This window comes from Zootoca vivipara, chromosome 2, assembly GCF_963506605.1.
Source record: "Zootoca vivipara chromosome 2, rZooViv1.1, whole genome shotgun sequence".
NCBI lineage: Eukaryota > Metazoa > Chordata > Lepidosauria > Squamata > Lacertidae > Zootoca > Zootoca vivipara.
In genome coordinates this window covers 70,238,947-70,253,248 of record NC_083277.1, presented here as the reverse complement: position 1 = coordinate 70,253,248, position 14,302 = coordinate 70,238,947, and positions in this window count along the sequence as shown.

The following is a 14,302-nucleotide window of genomic DNA, read 5'->3' as shown; positions in this document are numbered from 1 at the left end:
ACTTTACTGTTGTACTTAGGAAGGAGAAAAATAATCATTACCTTAATAATAACAATTTAAATAGATTTATTCAACTGAAACAATAATATTACAGCATATGTTATTTGCTTAAACAAACATCCATGTTTTGTTAACTAATTTGGCTAAACAAAGAAGAAGATGAGTTCCCAATTTTTGAAATACCTTAGGAGCTAGCTAAATTTGTTCCAAAGCTTGCTTCTCCTCCCATCTCAGGGTTAGCGTCTGAACATCTTCAAAATCCTTTATTTACACTCATATAAGCTAGTGAATATCTGCCCAATTTGGGACAGTAAATAGAACAGTCCATATCATAACTGCCCTTATGCAATACTATGTACATGTATGGTCAAACCTTTTTCAAAAATGGCACTGTAGAACTGGAAAAGGTACAACCAAAATTTAGCAGAGAGCTGGAGCACCTTATCTGTTAGGCAAAGCTAAAGCATTTGGGGCTTTTTAGTTTAGAAAAATATATCTAAATGCTAGGTTTATAACAGCAAAGCAGAACTTGTGCCAGGGTGGATTTGTGCCAACTGATTTAAATCACGATTAAAATCACTAGTCAGTAAGGCTTGATTTAAATCATCGTTTTCTACATAAAGACTAATTCTTGCTGGTATAACTTAAATATGCAAGTAGATGAAGATTTTTAGAATAACAACTTTTCATATTAGTTTTATATCCCCAGTTTAATAGGTTAATCATTCATATTTGGACAACTTTACTGTTGTACTTAGGAAGGAGAAAAATAATCATTACCTTAACAATAACATTACAGCATATGTTATTTGCTTAAACAAACATCCATGTTTGTTAACTAATTTGGCTAAACAATATATATATATATATATATATATATATATATATATATATATATATATATATATATTAAGAAACTTAGACTGTCAGCCCAGCCTACACATGAAAAACTTAAATACTGTCCACTCCAAACAATCAGAAAAATATTGTTTCTATTCTATTCACTGAACTTCTTGAAACTTAGCACTGAAGGGGTTGTTTCTGTATTCATAGGTTTGTAGAACAATAGGATTAAGGTCTTTTTCTCAACTCTGTTCATGTTATAACATTTTTGCTGTGAAGAAGAGGCATGTGATCTCTGTTGAGTCAAATTCAGTTTTGAGAACTGCAAAAGTAAACCAAGCATCTGTGATAATATCTTGTAGGCAGAGAAACTGCCCAATAATCTTACAAAAACATCTGGAAGAACATGACATTGTGAATGGATTAATGGAATTTATTTACCTAAAAAAAACACATATACAACCTTATTCTACATAATTAAAAAACTAATATTTTTTTCATGATGGAATAACCTTTGGATGGTAATATATTTTCCTCAAAAAGCATTTTATTTAAAAAAATCCAATTTAAATAAAAAACAATTTAAATAAAAAAAATCCGATTTTTTTAAAAAAATCATTGATTTTTATCCACCCTGGTTTGTCATAGGTATGAGCTTTCGTGTGCATGCACACTTCTTCAGATACACTGAAACAGAAGTAACCAGACCCTTATGTATAGTCAGAGGGTGGGGGGGGGGGTGATGGGAATGGGTGATGGGCTGATAGGAGTGGTCTTGCAGGAAAAAGCTGAGGTGCTAAAGAAAGCTTGATCATGTATAATGAAATAAGAATCCTATGTCTCTGTTCATACCAGGTCTCTACTGGAAGGATTTTTTATTTTTATTTTGACTGCGTCAGACCAACACGGCTACCTACCTGTAACTGGTTGTATGCTTGTTTTTTGTCCTGCTCATGGACTGAGCCCTGCTCGGTGTCCCCCCCCCCCACAGTTGAAAGTGTGGTGGATGGACATAAAATAAATAACAGGGCCTTTTCTGTGCCTCTCTTGGAGCATTCTGAACAAAGCACACGAAACAACAGCTTGATGGTCTTCATAAATAGCTTCAGAATCCCATTTCACCAATGAGGCAACTGTTGATAAAATGAAGATGCCAATAACAGTTTAAACGCTACTTTTAGGGCAATATCCAGATTACAAGAACAGTTGAATATATGACATAGTTTGATTAGTGAATTTATTTACTAATAGTAATTTACTAATACTAATTAGTAAATAATTTATTTACTAATAGAATTTATTTACTACATAGTTTGATTAGTGAATTTATGCTTGAGCATATCAAAAGGAAAGGTGTAATGTTTACAAGTCCACTCCATATTTCTTATAAATATTATCATAAGCAGTTCCAACTTAGGTTTTAATTATGACTCAGTATCTTCATAGAATCATAGAAAGAAAGAAGATTCCACCTAACCATTAGGAAGAACTTCCTGACAGTAAGAGCTGTTCGGCAGTGGAATTTGCTACCAAGGAGTGTGGTGGAGTCTCCTTCTTTGGAGGTCTTTAAGCAGAGGCTTGACAGGCATATGTCAGGAATGCTTTGGTGGTATTTCCAGCTTGGCAGGGGGTTGGACTGGATGGCCCTTGTGGTCTCTTCCAACTCTATGATTCTATGATTCATAGAGTTGGAAGGGACCATGAGGGTCATCTAGTCCAACACCCTGCAATGCTGGAATCTTTTTGCCCAACGTGGGGCTCGAACCCATGACCTTGAAATTATGAGTCTCATGCTCTTAATAACTGAGCTATCCCACTGCCTATATACCAGCTAAAGTGGGTCTGGCAGCCATGAAATATTCTGTTACTATTGAATATATTTATTATTATTTATTAAATTTTAAGATCTTACTCTACGCCTTTGTTTAAAATAGAGTTGTTTTAATAAAAATAAGACTTTGGCTTAGATTTAACTAACTCTGTATTCTAGCAGAAGTCAGTCTAAGGGCTCCTGCTAATGCAACAGGGCTTTTCTTCTCCTGCTCCTGTCCACGCCTTTCCCCAAATTCACTCTGGAGAGTCAGGAGAATCCTCAGCACAGCACGCAGGGGAGGAGAGAGGTTGTTCCTCTTGGCAAACAGAAATGCTTGCGTCAATTGATTAGAAGACGGTGATGTTGAATTTCTCCCATTTAATGTTTGTCTGCATTTTCCTGGGTCTTTCACAGACCTTTCACCTATCAGTTGAGTTACATCAAGCAATTATAGACTTGCGTTGGGAGATAGGGTTATTGCTGTCCCAGCCCCTGTAACCTTTTCTGGAAATGCTGTGCAATAGATAAAGAATGGAGCTCTCTGAACTAAAGATAACAAGAAACTTTTTTTCTTTCTTTAAAGGCCAGACCAACAATTCTTTCTTTCCTCTGGCAAGAAACAGCTCTTGTTAATGAGTGGGTATGCAGTGGTCTTCGGAAATCACGTTGTGTGTGTGCTTGCCAAGGGAAGAAGGAGAGATGAGGGTTCAAGCAGTCAGAAGCTTTTGCTGCCTCACTTGTAAGGACAGCCAGGATTCCAGCAAGCGGAGAGGAGGTGCAAATGTTATGTAACATGTAACATGTCAAGCAAGTTAATGCACTCTATACAATATCCTATAATTTCTATGGGTAGCATATAATGTACAAGAAGTTGAATACAACTTGTTTAAACGCATAACAATATATTTCTTGGGGAAAGGTCATAGTACGCTAAGGTACAGTACTAGTGTAGACTCACTGGCCTCCATTTTCACTTCCAAAAAAGTGAATTTAAGCAAGGTTTTCCAGACCTTGCTTTAATTATGAAAATGGAGGCCAGTGGGTCTACATAAGTACCTTAGTGGGCTATGGCCTTTTTAAAGAAATATACTTGTACGTGCATTTGGATCTAATATGCATCCTGCTGTTTCTGAACAGCTGGATTTGGCAGGTGCTCTTAGATGAGTGACTTCACTTAATTACAAAGAGAGGACAAAATCCTCAGGACAACAGTCTGCTTACAAATGAAGCCCAAAGATTTTAAGCTCTAATAGATATCTTGCCTTTCGGTATACATACTGTATATATTTATTCAATGAAAGTAGAATGATTCTAGAGAGAGAGTATAAGGTGTTTTACAGGAATTCTAAGGTCTCAGATACAGAATAGATGTTGATAATTGTACAAGGTAAACACACATACATAAGTATATAAAGAACATGTCAAAAATTGTACAGGAGAGCAATCCAAAAGCCATCTTGGATCTCCTGAAGACTCTAAATATTTCCTCTGCCTCCTAAATCCCCCTTGCCTGTGAACAGGTAGGCAGACAGCCATCCTCTCCTATATCTATGAACCTCCTTTCTATTAATTGTCATTATTTGCCCAGATGCTCTGCATTGAGGGATGTCTGGCTGGCATCCTGATTGTCTTATCAAATGCTAATGTTTTGTGTTAACTCTGTCTGGAACTATGTAAAACTTTCTAAATCCTCAGAAATATCACACCTTGGCCTGTCTGAGCCACAGTAACCTCACCTTGTGTGTGATATAATTTCTGAATGTTTGTAGAGGGGATGTGCTTCTTCTCCATGACAAAATGCAAACCCTTAAAAGAGATGTTTCTTCTTGGTTGGTCTCTCTTGCCTCCTTGCAAGGAGTGGAGGGAACTCTGTTGCAACAGAAAAATAAAGATCTGTCTTGCTTTCACTTTATCCTGCCTGGACCCATCCATTCATCTCTCACTGATCATGGACTTTGGGGACTCAGTCCCCTTGGGGAATTGGGCAGCAAAAGCCAACCACCCCCTATTTTTTCTACATCAGTGCAGGTTTCAACAGCAGCACTTTTCAAAAGGAGACTCCCTTAATGTGAATAAACTTATCCTAAGGGCACTTTACACATAAAAGATCTTAAGTGTACACTTAAAAACTGTAAAGGAGCTAGTTGCATATCATCCACAAATATGTGTTAGCACTAATGCCTTTTACAAAAAGCAAATCTAAACATGTAGACATTCCTATTTCCAGGAAGGAGGGCTGGGTCAAACCTGGAAAAAGGAGCCCATGTAGAAGCAGACATAAACATGACCAATAGGGAGATCTCCCAAGTTATTTAGAGCAGGAACCAAAGCCTTTCATCTTATGCTGCCTAATCACTATACCTTTAAAGTGCAATTGAAGCACATTCTTTCCCCCAAGAGCCCTGCGCTTTACCCCTCACAGAATTATAATTCCCAGCAACCCTTAACAAACTACAGCACCCAGATTTCACGTGTGTGTGTTTCAAATGTGTTTCAAAAGTGCAATGAGTATGCAGCAACGGCATGACTTGTTTCCGGGTGTTGACATAACCAAAGCAATGTTTATGTTGCCCTTGGTGCGACTAACAAAGGTTAATCAAGGTAAAAGTTTTGCCAACACTGTTGGCAACAGAAAAATATGTACAAGTAGGATGCGGATCCTAGCCTCAGCACAGGCTGTCTCTCTAGTCAGCTAAACTGATTTCCTTTAATGTAAATCACTGTTGCCCTTTTTTTAATAACCTGTAAACAACTTGTAAAGATAAAATACTTTGCTGTTAAAGACGAATTGACAGCAGGTTGAATGTGACTTGAGATAAAAGGGATGGGATGGAGGAGGTGAAAAGATAATGTAAGGCCAGACCATGGGTGTAGCCAGGGTTTTTGTTGGGGGGAGGCTTTTTGTTAGGGGGGCCAGAACCTCAGTTAGCCATGTATTTTTATTCATTTTTATTGATGGGGGGGGAAGCTGCCCCTCCCTGTACCCCCTTGACTATGCCCATGGGCTAGACCTTCCTGGCTGCAACTCAAGAGGAGCAAAGAAAAGGCCAAGAGGAGGCGATGCCCCACACCTCAACAGGTCTAAACAGGATTACATATTTTACAAAGGGACATAACTGATAATAGATTATAAGACTTGATCAGTTGCTAACAGATCAACAATTAAAGCAGTTTTAAATACAAAAACCATGGGACAAAATAACGGAGAATACCATCACCAGGACAGAGCAATGAGGAGATTGACTCATACGTTGAGTGAGCCTGGCTTGCCCCTTGCCTGATTGTTTTGTGAGTGTGCAAAAATGATCTTTCTGGTGTACAAAATGAAATGAACAAGAACAAAACACCGCAAGAAGATCTTGCAGGAGTAGGCTACTGGCTCATCTTCTCTGCATCCTGTTCTCACAGTGGCCAGGCATTTGCCTGTGGGAAACTGGCAAGCAGGACCCAAGCACACTAGCAATCTCCCCTCCTATGGCTTCCATCAGCTAGTATTGAGATGTATTATTGCCTCCAACTGCAAAGGCAGAGCATCGTCATCGTAGCTACTAGCCATTAATAGCCTTATCCTTCATGAAGGTATAGAAAGGCCTTTTAAAATCAGCTTTGCCAGTCCTAGTAGTAGCCATCAAAGATGTTTTCTCTTCCCCCCCCCCCAATGTAATAGATTGGCCACATCACAAAGAGCTGAAAATGTAACTTTCTACTCCCTTGAGATATCCAACAGCATATCATGATCAAACTATACTTGAGAAGCCTCCAGGTCAGTATTGCAAAAGCTTAAAATGTATGGGTTGTATTCAACCAACTTCTACTCAGGGTGGACCCATTGAAATTACCATAACTAACATAGGTCAATTAATTTCAATGTGACTACTCTGGGTAAACATGGTGAATATAACTCTCATCCTCTCCTATGGCAGATGTTTCGTTTTTGGTCATGTGTTGGCACACATCTGAGGAAAAGTGATTTTGTTATTTCTTCATATCATTGAAAGCATTTGGCTGGCCACTGTCAGAAACAGGATACTGGACAGGTGAACCTAATCTCTAGATTAGGAATATATTCCTGAAATTATTTATTACCCATGTTCCATTATTGTGAGCAGTGCATCAAAACAGAGTGCTTTAGAAGAACATTGACAATAATTGACTCTTAAATATTTAATGTCTTAAATCTTTAATATGAATATAATGAAATACTGTAATACTTTTATGTATGGTTTCCAATGGCTTTGTTCTTTCAATTAAGCCATTTTCAAAGAACAGGCAGAATACAGATTGATTTCATATCATTTGCTGACATTTCAAAGAGGAATGAGCCTGTCATCAATGCTGATTAGTGCAAATCAGAATTTGTAGAATTTGTGGGCAAATCATTTAATCGGGATTTTCGGGAGAAAGCTAATTATGTATGTAGAATTAGGCATGTTCTTTGGCATTAAAATATTCTGAGCCTATAAGCCGGTTCAGAGGGGAGGAGGATTAGCTGAGCATTCCTAAGTCTGAGAGTTGTGGTAAAAGAATTAAAGGCCTCAGTGCGTGAAAGAGTTCTGTTTTGGGTATTTTTTATTTAAAAAATCTCACCCTTTTCTCCAAGGAGTTTAAGGTGCCATACATAGTTCTTCAACTCTCCATGTTTTGCCTTAAAATTAAACCTATTGGGTAAACTAGGCTGAAAGATGGTGACTGCAAAATGGTCACCTACTGAGCATCATGGCTGAATGGGTCTCCCTGGTTCTAGGCAGGGTATAAATGTAATAAACAAGCAAAATCTGAAGAAGTGTGCATCTGAAGAAGTGTGCATGCACACGAAAGCTCATACCTATGACAAACTTAGTTGGTCTCTAAGGTGCTACTGGAAGGATTTTTTAAATTTTGTTTTGACTATGTCAGACCAACATGGCTACCTACCTGTAACAAGCAAAATAATTGTTATTCAGCAGCATATCACGATGAAGCTGATATCATGAAACGGGACCTGGTTCAGTTTGTTGGTATAATAATAATAATAATAATAATAATAATAATAATAATAATAATTTATTATTTCTACCCTGCCCATCTGGCCGGGTTCCCCAGCCACTCTGGGCAGCTTCCAACAAAATATTAAAATACAGAAATCCATCAAACATTAAAAGCTTCCCTAAACAGGGCTGTCTTGAGATGCCTTCTAAAGGTCTGGTAGTTGTTGTTCTCTTTGACCTCTGGTGGGAGGGCATTCCACAGGGTGGGTGCCACTACCAAGAAGGCCCTCTGCCTGGTTCCCTGTAACTTGGCTTCTCGTAGCGAGGGAACTGCCAGAAGGCCCTTGGCGCTGGACCTCAGTGTCCGGGCAGAACGATGGGGGAGGAGATAAACACTTCCCTGTGGAGACTTCTATTCAGGTTCCTACATTGTGTTGAGGATGTGATGGGGGTGAAGAGCTGGGGATTGCAGAACCTGCTGAGTTATCTACCCTCACCTCCCTGCAGGTAAATACTTTAGCTGGCATGGGACTGGGTTAAAGATGTGAGGTCTCTGTTTGTGGTTGCCTGTTAGGGCGAATCATATGAAGGGATGCTTGTTGGAGAGACTAGCATCAACGGGACTAAACATTTCCACTTACCTTGCCCCACAACCTGCCTGAAGCCTGCTGCTGGAGGGCACAAAGGGGCATTTGATGGAGATAGGCTGACTAAATACCAAAACTGTAAATGAATATTAGAGATGAAGGAAGAATAGCAACCTTTACCTGCCTGATGGGAATGAACTGAGAGAAGAAGAGATGCTGTTGAGAGCTGGGAGGAAGGCTACCCCTAGTGAGTGTAAAGCCCAGCCTTAAACAAACTGCTAAAATGTTGTTGTTGTTGCATTTACATCCCACCTTTTTCACCAAGGAGGTCAAGGCGGCATGGTTCTCCCTCTCATCAGTTAATCCCCACAACAACCCTTTGTGTTAGGTTAGGCCAGGGGTGTCAAACTCAAATTCATCGGGGGCCGCATCAGCAGTTTGGTCACCCTCAAAGGGCCGGCTGTATCTGTAGGACTATGTGTCCACTCTTTATTATCATAAATTATTGTCACTGCATTCAATTATTACTGTTTTTTGTAATAATGTAAGTAATACCTAGCTCAGAAAGCAGAAACATAGTCAGAATAATGGCAAGTAGATATTCAAATGTACAATTATTGTACAATTTATTGAAAAATGATTTTTTGTAACTGCACTGGGTGGTGGAGGCTCGCTAGGGTTTCATGCAGGACCTTTGCAGAGCTACTAGTACCTGGAGATGCTGGGGTCCTTCTGCATGCAGGACAGATGTTCTGCCAGTGAGCCACCACCCTTCACCAAAGGTACTGGCTGAGGTTGACTTACTGGAGCTGCTCTCCTGGTTCCAGGGTTTAAGGGCCAGAAGTATAAAGCAGCATCCTATGTTTCTGAGGAGAGGGAGAGGGAGGGGAGGGAGGGGGGAGGGAGGGAGGGAGGGAGGAAGGAAGGAAGGAAGGAAGGAAGAAAAGAGGGAGTGGGAGGGAGAGAGGAAGGAAGGAAGGAAAGAGGGGAGAGAAAGAAGAGTAGGAAATAAGGAAGGGAATAAAGAAGAAAAGAAAAAGAAAGAGGGAGAGAAGACGGAAAGGAAGAAAGAAGGAAGGAAGTAGAGGGAAATAAAGAATAAGAATGAGGGAGAGGAAGAAAGATGGGAAGGACGGAAGGAAGGAAGGAAGGAAGGAAGGAAGGAAGAAAGAAAAGAGGGAGCAGGAGGGAGATAGGAAGGAAAGAGGTGAGAGAAAGAAGAGTAGGAAAGAAGGAATAAAGAAGGAAAGAAAAAGAAAGAGGGAGAGAAGACAGAGATAAAGAAGGAAGGAAGGAGAGGGAAAGATAAAATAAGAACGAGAGAGAGGAAGGAAGAAAGGGAAGGGGGGGGGTCGCCGCCTTGATTCAGCACCAGAAAAGAGCGTGAAGGGACCCAGGGGCAAAAAGCATTTCCCGTGCAGCGTGAGGCAGCGGGTGTCCGTTTTAGGAGAAGTGCGTAAAGCCTCAAAGTTGCACGTTCGTGAGGCTGAGCCGCTGCTGAGCTCACGTTCATGAGGCTGAGCCGCGGCAGGAGGAGGAGGAGGAGGCGGCTTGCCGGGTCGGTGCCCGGCAGTGCCGTGCGGAGAGTCCCGAGCCTCTGGGACGCAGCAGTGCTCTGTAGAACTTTGAATCCTCCTCCTCCTCCACATGGCGCTGCTGGGTGCTTTGTCTGTGCTTCAGCAGCAGCAGCCGTTTCCAGGCGCCGAGCCGTGGCAGGAGGAGGAGGATTCAAAGTGCTACAGAGCACTGCTGCGTCCCAGAGGCTCGGGACTCTCCATGCGGTGCTGCCGGGCGCTGACCCAGCAAGCTGCCTCCTCTTTCTCCTGCTGTGGCTCGGGGTGCTCCACACAGCGCTGCTCTGGCCGCCTTTCTACCACCACCACCCCGCCCCCAGCTGTTTGTCGGCGCTTTGTCGGCGCGGCGCTTCAGCAGCAAGGTCCCGCTACTGGGTCCCGCTGGCTGGGGCGCTCGGCGGGCCACATGACAAGGTCTGGCGGGCCGGATTTGGCCCCCGGGCCTTGTGTTTGACACCCATGGGTTAGGCTGTGAGGCAGTGACAGGCCCAAGGTCATCCAGTGAGCTTCATGGGGATTTGAACCCTGGTCTTTCCCAGGTCCTAGTCTGACACTCTAACCACTATTATGCCACACTGCCTTTCTTCTGTGGAGGGGTGGGCTGGGGCTTAAGAACAGCATGCTTACTGAATACAGTTCAGAAAATCAAAAGTGCTCTTATTCACACACTGCAGGGATATCAAGAATAGGTTCTCTACCTGCGAGGAGTTCAGAATGAGGAGGAGGAGTAAGGAGCAGGGCTGTAGTGCCAGATGCACCATGCTCCAAGTGGATGCAAAATTCTTGCCCCAAGGATGCTGTTTTCTGCCTAGGCTTTGTACTATTTTCTCCCCATCCATCTGGCAATCAGTTGCTCAAGCCTTCTCCTTTCATATTCTTTCTTATCTTGACTGCAGGCTGTCAGCAGCAGATGGTCAGAGAGATGTTAGTCCTAGAGCACCAGTGATTGGGTATGTGTTGATCTTGGGGTGTTCTTCTGGACTGAGGTCACATTCACAGGGGCCTGGCTGCATTTTGTTCCTTGTACTTCTGAAGAGCTTAGGCATTCCAGGCTTTGACATGCATCCCTGACCCATTTTGTCTGGCAGTGTTGACATACCAAGCTTTGTGATGAAGCTAACATTGCCTGTTGCTTATCTAAGCTAAAACCTTCATTGTCACTGGCATTAATCACAGTGGATTCATATTACGCTGAGAAACAAGACTGTAGAAATGTAAAGGCAGTTTATGAAGAAAGGATACAGAATTTATCATTAGAAGGTTGATTGGGTACATTAAAAGGTCCCTTATAGAGAAGGAACATACACAAGGCTATTACTTGCCATATGAAAACATGCACGAGTGCCAGCTTGGCCCCGTGATTGTGGGTGCCCAGGGCTGTGGGTGCCATGCAGCCTGCAGGCCCTGGCACCAAAATTTGTGGGTGCCTGGCCCCTTCAGGGGAATTTTATGGGTGCTCGGGCATCCAGGGCCCCAGGGAGTTGGCACCTATTAATGCATGCATCTTAAAATGTACTGAGAAGCATAACTCAAGTTAATTGTGGCAAACCTTTGTGCCTGAACAAAATAAAAAATTTCCTTCCAGTAGCACCTTAGAGACCAACTAAGTTTGTCAGTGGTATGAGCTTTCATGTGCGTTGGTCTCTAAGGTGCTACTGGAAGGATTTTTTGTATTGTGTTTTGACTACGTCAGACCAACACGGCTACCTACCTGTAACTTTGTGCCTGACTACATGATTCAATGCCTCAGAAAGCAGGTGGGGCCTGCTAAAGCTCAGAGCAAGGTTTATATCAACTCCCCTCTGGTTTTTTCCTCTTCCAGCAAACAAGATGATGTGCTTATGAAAAATGGGGTGTAGTTCATCTAGGGGATTAGTCTTTCCCTTTCTGGATTACTGTACACGCCTTTGTCACTCCTAAAACACGGGCTTACCGTAATTTGTTTGCAGAAGAAGAATCAGCTGTTGAAGAGGCCCAAAAAGATGGCTTTTCTCCCCAATTAAGAACATGTTGCAATCTCATAATTCACCACTCTTACACATACCTGTGCAATAAATACAGGGATCTTTTCTAAGAAGTAAAGCCTAGCATCTCAGATTCCTTGCAAAGCTGCATACAGAATCCTGGAGGAGTTTAAGAAAGCCTATCCTCCTTGAATCAGTCAGGGTATAGAGAGACACAGCCTGGGTAGCTGTCCCTTTGCGATGATGCTGTATTTACAGGATGTGCAGCGGAGTAGTCTTTTTCCCTCTAAGGCATTTTCTCAAGGAAATATTCCAACTTGAGAGCCAAGTCCTAAGGCAGCTCTATACATAATGGACACTTTCACAAGAGATGAATCATGGTGGAAACCTAGTTTTGTAACAGTAGAACCCCTGCCTCCACCCAAGGCTTTACATCTCCTTTTGGGAATGTATTTATTGCTTGCAGCACTGTGTGGAAAAAGCCGTAACCAAAAGAACAAGCAGCAGGATTTTAATCTTCACTTGCAACATATGCTCACACTATGCAAATATGTTTTCTGCTGGAGGGAATAGCATGAAGGGACATGGCTTATTAAGGTGGTGCTATGGATTATTAGGGCGTGTCATTTAAGGACAAATTATTATTTTTTTGCTCAATGAGGGGTTCTAAAAATATGTTATTGCACATGAGGAATCCAAATCTGCAATTATTTTTATGATTGGTTGATGTTTAGCTTGGTAAATTGAGATCTGTTTGAAATACACTAAAAAAAAAGCCAAAAACTCGCATTTTGAAGCGAAGTTAAAGTTTTTAATCATTTTATACAAGCGAAAATATAAAGACATTTTGTTTCCAGCTGTAACAACATATCATTACTTTCTCTTAGGCATCCCCTACAACTCCCATGATCCCTAGCTAACAGGACCAATGATCAGGGATGATGGGGATTGTAGTCCAAAACATCTGGAGGGCCGAAGTTTGGGGATGCCCGCTTTATCTTATAACGTCCTATTATAGCAAAAAAAGAATAATAAATTAACAACTTCAAGGGCTGGTGTCACATGATCATGTATCTGCTGAGGGCCCACATCTGAGTAGGAGAGCCACTGGCAGAAGCCCCCTGGACCATGCTCTTCAAAAGAAGTGTACACTGTTAAAATTTGATTCCTGTAGAATCTAAAGGCCTGCTCTTGATCCTCACAAAGATGGTGTCAGACTTAGAGAAACCATATTCCATGCAGGTCAAGACTGTTCATTTAATGGTTCTGAAGCAGGAGACTATATAGTATTTCCATCCTTCCATCACTGTGATAGAAGGGTTACCATAATGCTTATTATCCATGCTACTATTGAAGGAACTAAAATCTTGTCTTTCTTAAAATGTGGCAATCCTTATTTTAAGATTGGGTGCCTGCCCAACAGCCTTAATCCTACACTATCAGAATGCTGTTTTTGCACCCCCAATTTATCCAATAAGGAAAGACCGTCAATCGACTGAACTTTGGTAGCTCTACTTTACAGTGTATTTTTAACACCTCCAAGTAGTTTATCCAGTCCTCTGCATAGACTTCCTTATCGTGTTTATCATCATAGCTATTCTTCAAAGAAAACATGCTTTTCTCCTTCATGGGAATAAAATTCTGTTTGCAAAGGGTGGGAGTGAGCAACAAAAGGACACAATTCTCTGCTGAATATAGTATATTTCCCCCAGAGCCTCCCCCGATTAACTATTCAGTCCTATGAACACCCTAGTAGAAGCCAGGACCACTGGTTTCAGTGGGGCCTACATCAAGGAAAGTGTGAATAATGAAAGAGTTTAAGAATGGAATCATGCGTCCTCCACTTCCCTTCTCCAAACAGTTTCTCCTTGATTCATTTTTCCTTTGTCAAGCTCAAGTCTGGGCAGGAATTACCTTAAGGCAAACCCACAGTAATACTCTTATTCCCAGAAAATCTATATACCAACATCAATATTTAGATTCTACTTCCTGGAACAAATAGAGGTTATGTCTGAGTAGGCATATATAGGATTTTTTTTTAACCTTTTACCTTATATAGGATTACATAGTTCTCAGAGATTTCTAAATATCCCACCTGGGGCACTTTATCTTTGGAGCAAGCTAGAGCGAGCTGTATACCCAGGAAAAACTGGAGGGAAGCCCAAATGCAAGTTCTCTCGTCAGCTTCACAAATGTCCAGGGGCCTTCCTTGCTTACAGTTTTTATTGACATTAAAAGGGAGGCCTACTCTTATAAATTCCTCATTCACTAGTGGAAAATCTGATCCTTGGATGAGTGGAAATTGCTAGTGTAATGTTTGCCTTTCTAAATATACTCTCACTTTAGGGAACGGAGTTGCCATTTGCCTATTTAAATAAATTAAGTCAGAAAAACCTGGATTGTTGAATCACAAATTGTGCATAGTCCTGAATGCAGAGCTTCTGAGTGAAACTCTGAAACGGGGAGAGCTTAGGAGGGCAAAGACAGTATCATCTGGGACAGATCCATTATGTCCTCCACTCCCTCAACTCATTATTAGTTTCTAGAAGATTAA